This window comes from Arachis duranensis, chromosome 2 (assembly GCF_000817695.3).
Source record: "Arachis duranensis cultivar V14167 chromosome 2, aradu.V14167.gnm2.J7QH, whole genome shotgun sequence".
NCBI classification, from domain to species: Eukaryota; Viridiplantae; Streptophyta; class Magnoliopsida; order Fabales; family Fabaceae; genus Arachis; species Arachis duranensis.
In genome coordinates this window covers 27544542-27549970 of record NC_029773.3, presented here as the reverse complement: position 1 = coordinate 27549970, position 5429 = coordinate 27544542, and the positions used below count along the sequence as shown (strand labels likewise).

General features: G+C 37.7%; 1 non-coding gene across 1 annotated transcript; it reads right to left on the bottom strand.

Moving 5' to 3' along the window:
• Window positions 1-5048: 5048 nt before the first annotated feature.
• Window positions 5049-5156, bottom strand: LOC127745193 (small nucleolar RNA R71). Its single transcript, XR_008006390.1, has one exon. It is a non-coding gene; the product is annotated as a small nucleolar RNA R71 (small nucleolar RNA).
• Window positions 5157-5429: the final 273 nt, after the last annotated feature.

The following is a 5429-nucleotide window of genomic DNA, read 5'->3' as shown; positions in this document are numbered from 1 at the left end:
CTGTTGGATACAAAATCACTCAACCAATAGTTGATTCACTTGAATAAATCAACCACTAAGCTAAAATTGCTCAATCCTTCAATCCCTGTGGGATCGACCTCACTCCCGTGAGTTTTATTACTTGATACGACCCGGTACACTTGCCGGTGAGTTTTGTGTTGGATCGTTTTCCACACATCAGGTTTTTGGCGCCGTTGCCGGGGATTGAAATAGATTGACAATGATTAAGTGAAGTGGAGATCTAGATCAAGCATTTTTTTTCTTTTGTTCTCAACTAACATACTAACTGTTTGAAGATTTGCCTCTATCAACTCACTAACTGTTTGAGAGTTTGTCTCAACTAACTGCACTCAATTTTCAAGAGTGCTGCTGTTTGTTCCTTGTGATTGTTTGCATGTCACAGGAAAGAAGAGAAGTTCCAAGTTTTGAAGGTTAAGACAAACAGACTATCAGAAGGTTGAGAAGAGAAGTCAGAGGGAAGACTATTATTGGAGAAGAAGTCTATGCGGAAGAAGAATATCATGACATGAAGCCACCACTCATTACACTAATCAAGAACAATTGTTCCTATGGCGGAAATCCATTGGAGGATCTTAAACAGCACATATCCACTTGTCTGAGGGCTTGTGGTGCTGTTAAACCCGATGGCATAGATCATGACACCTATAAGATCTTGTTATTCCCTTTCTCACTAAGGGGTGAAGCTGCACAATGGCTTGAAACCTTTCCCCAAGGAAGTATCACTAGTTGGGACAATTTGGTTACCAAATTTCTGGCCAAATTCTCCTCATCCCAACAGATCATCAAGCTGAAAGAGGGGGTACATCCATTCACACAAGAAGAAGAAGAATCACTCTTCACGGCATGGGAAATATACAAGAAAGCAAATGACAAAGTGGGTTTCCAAGCTTTCTATGAAGGATTAACCCTAGAAACAAGAAAAGCAGTGGACTACTTCTCAGATGGCCTACTCAAAGCGACAACAACTGCCCAAGGAACTACAAATTTCAATGACAAAGGAGTCAACAACCAACACTCATTTGAGAAACCACAAAATGCAATTTCAGAAAAAGAAGTGATGAATCTTGAAGGAGTGAATGCATTCATGAACCTGAACAAACAAATGCACCATCAAACCCAGCAACACATGGAGCTAAGAGCTAGAAAAGTTGATTGCATGCGTTCTGCTGCAGTGAATTCACAATTTCCACCATGGAGGCCCCATTCTTATCTGAGAATGGGGAAGTATCAACATCAAGAACAAAGAGGTTTCAACCAGGGCAAATCCATGACCACAAATGATGAGCGGATAATTTGTACGCTTTTTGGCATTGTTTTTAGTATGTTTTTATTATGTTTTAGTTAGTTTTATTATATTTTTATTAGTTTTTAGTTAAAATTCACTTTTCTGGACTTTACTATAAGTTTGTGTATTTTTTTGTGATTTCAGGTATTTTTTGGCTGAAATTGAGGGACCTGAGCAAAAATCTGATTCAGAGGCTGAAAAAGGACTGCAGATGCTGTTGGATTCTGACCTCCCTGCACTTGAAGTGGATTTTCTGGAGCTACAGAATCCTAATTGGTGCGCTCTCAATTGCGTTGGAAATTAGACATCCTGGGCTTTCCAGCAATATATAATAGTCTATACTTTGCCCGAGATTTGATGGCCCAAACAGGCGTTCCAATTCAGCTCAAGAATTCTGGCGTAAAACGCCGGAACTGGCACAAGAATAGGAGTTAAACGTCCAAACTGGCATAAAAGCTGGCGTTTAACTCCAAGAAGAGTCTCTACACGAAAATGCTTCAATGCTCAGCCCAAGCACACACCAAGTGGGCCCGGAAGTGGATTTTTATGTCATTTACTCATTTCTGTAAACCCTAAGCTACTAGTTCTCTGTAAATAAGACCTTTTGCTATTTTATTTTCATCTTGGTTCTTCTGGTTCCCTCTCTGGGGCCGAAGCCAATGATCACTATTATCACTTATGTATTTTCAATGGTGGAGTTTCTACACAGCATAGATTAAGGTGTGGAGCTCTGCTGTACCTCGAGTATTAATGCAATTACTATTGTTCTTCTATTCAATTCAGCTTATTCGTGTTCTAAGATATCACTTGTTCCTCAACTTGATGAATGTGATGATCCGTGACACTCATCATCATTCTCACTTATGAACGTGTGCCTAACAACCACCTCCGTTCTACCTTAGATTGAGTGGATATCTCTTGGATTCCTTAATCAGAATCTTCGTGGTATAAGCTAGAATCCATTGGCGGCCATTCTTGAGAATCCGGAAGGTCTAAACCTTGTCTATGGTATTCTGAGTAGGATTCAAGGATTGAATGACTGTGACGAGCTTCAAACTCGCGATTGTGGGGCGTTAGTGACAGACGCAAAAGAATCACTGGATTCTATTCCGACATGATCGAGAACCGACAGCTGAATAGCTGTGCTGTGACAGAGCGTGTTGAACATTTTAACTGAGAGGATGGGACTGTAGCCATTGACAACGGTGATGCCCAACATACAGCTTGCCATTGAAAGGAGTAAGAAGGATTGGATGAAGACAGTAGGAAAGCAGAGAGATGGAAGGGACCAAGCATCTCCATAGGCTTATCTGAAATTCTCACCAATGAATTACATAAGTATCTCTATCTTTATTTTACGCTTTATTCATAAATCATTCATAACCATTTGAATCTGCCTGACTGAGATTTACAAGATGACCATAGCTTGCTTCATACCAACAATCTCCGTGGGATCGACCCTTACTCGCGTAAGGTTTATTACTTGGACGACCCAGTGCAATGCTAGTTAGTTGTGCGAAGTTGTGATAAAGAGTTGAGATTGTAATTGAGCGTACCATGTTGATGGCGCCATTGATGATCACAATTTCGTGCACCAAGTTTTTGGCGCCGTTTCCGGGGAATTAAATGTCCTAACTACAATTTCGCATTTGTTCCCTGCAATAACAGTGCCAAGTTTTGATCCGGCACCAACCCCAAGTTTTTGGCGCCGTTGCCGGAGATTGTTTGAGTTTGGACAACTGACGGTTCATCTTGTTGCTTAGATTAGGTATTTTTCTTCAGAATTTTTAAGAATGAATTCTAGAGTTTCAAGGTGATGTTTTCATCATCACCAAAGCTGATTGATTCTCATCAATTTAGCTCTTGAATGCAATGGCCTGCTGAAGCTTGGCTAGCCATGTCTAATTCCTTTAGACTAAAGCTTTAGACTAACATTGCATGATTCCTGGAATTCTTATTAAAAATTTTGAATCTCTTTATTTTCTTTTCCATATAATTTTCGAAAAATCCAAAAAAATTACAAAATCATAAAAACCAAAAAATATTTTATGTTTCTTGTTGAGTCTAGTGTCTCATTTTAAGTTTAGTGTCAATTGCATGTTTCTGTTCTTCTTGCATTGTTCATGTGTCTTCATTGATCTTCAAGTTACTCTTGATGATTTGCTTGCTCTGATCTTTATATTCTCCTGTCTTGAGGTTTTGTTGTTTCTCATATGCATTCTCAATTTGTCAGTGTCAATAGTATACAAACTTCTAAGTTTGGTGTCTTGCATGCATTGTTTATTTGATTTTAGTTGCATTTTGATTATTTCTCATCATTAAAAATTCAAAAAAATTTTTAACTTGTGTCTTTTCAAGTCAATAATACAAAGAATTGAAGATTCAGAATATACAGCAGAGGAATTACACAGAAAGAGCAGGGCGTTCAAAATGCCCAGTGAGGAAGGAAAACTGGCGTTTAAACGCATGCCAGGGTGCCTGGCTGGGCGTTTAATGCCCGAAAGGGTAGTATGTTGGGCGTTTAATGCCAGGATGGCACAAGAGGGAAGATTCTGTTTTTAATTCAATTTTTTTCAAGTTTTCATAATTTTTCAAAATCAAATCTTTTTCAAATCATATCTTTTCAATCATATATTTTCAAAATCAATTTCTTTCCATTTTCAAAAATACTTGCTAACAATTAATGATTTGATTCAACATTTCAAGTATGTTGCCTTTTCTGTTGAGAAAGGTTTAATGTTTGAATCATATCTTTTCTTGTTAGCCAAGTCATTGATTTTAAAAATCAAATCTTTTTAAATTATTTTTCCAAATCATATCTTCTCAATCATATCTTTTTAGAACTATATCTTTTCAATCATATCTTCTTAATCACATCTTTTTCAAAAATAGTTTTCAATCATATCTTTTTTATTTCTAATTTCAAAATCTTTTTCAAAAATTACTTTACTTCTTTCTCACTCTTAGTTTTCGAAAATCATCAATCAATTTTCAAAATGTTTTTAAAATCTTTTTAATTTATTTCTTCCCCTCTTCTCACATCCTTCTATTTATGGACTAACATGTACAATTCGAACTCTATCTTTCTAAGTTCGAATTCTTCTACCTCTTCCTTCTATTTTTCTTTTTCCTCTGACACCTCAAGGAATCTCTATACTGTGACATAGAAGATTCCATATTTTCTTGTTCTCTTCTCTTTCATATGAGCAGGAGCAAAGATAAAAGCATTCTTGTTGAGGCTGACCCTGAACCTGAAAGGACCTTGAAGCGAAAGCTAAGAGAAGCTAAAACACAACTTTCTATAGAGGACCTAACAGAATTCTTCAAAGAAGAAGACATGGCAGCCAAAAACAACAACAATGCCAACAATGCAACGAAGATGCTGGGTGACTTTACTGCACCTACTCCCGACTTCTATGGGAGAAGCATCTCTATCCCTGCCATTGGAGCAAACAACTTTGAGCTTAAGCCTCAATTAGTTTCTCTAATGCAACAAAATTGCAAATTCCATGGACTTCCATTAGAAGATCCTCATTAGTTTTTAGCTGAGTTCTTGCAAATCTATGACACTGTCAAGACTAATGGGGTTGACCCTGAGGTCTACAGACTTATGCTATTCCCTTTTGCTGTAAGAGACAGAGCTAGGATATGATTGGATTCACAACCTAAAGAAAGCCTGAACTCTTCAGAAAAGCTAGTCAATGCCTTCTTGGCAAAGCTCTTTCCACCTCAAAAATTGAGTAAGCTTAGAATGGAAGTCCAAACCTTCAGACAAAAGGAAGGTGAATCCCTCTATGAAGCTTGGGAAAGATACAAACAATTGATCAGAAAGTGTCCTTCTGACATGCTTTCTGAGTGGAGCATCATAGGTATCTTCAATGATGGTTTGTCTGAACTGTCCAAGATGTCATTGGATAGCTCTGCTGGAGGATCTCTTCATCTGAAGAAGACGCCTACAGAAGCTCAAGAACTCATTGAAATGGTTGCAAAAAACCAATTCATGTACACTTCTGAAAGGAATTCTGTGAACAATGGGACGAATTAGAAGAAAGGAGTTCTTGAGATTGATATTCTGAATGCCATATTGGCTCAAAACAAAATATTGACTCAGCAAATCAATATG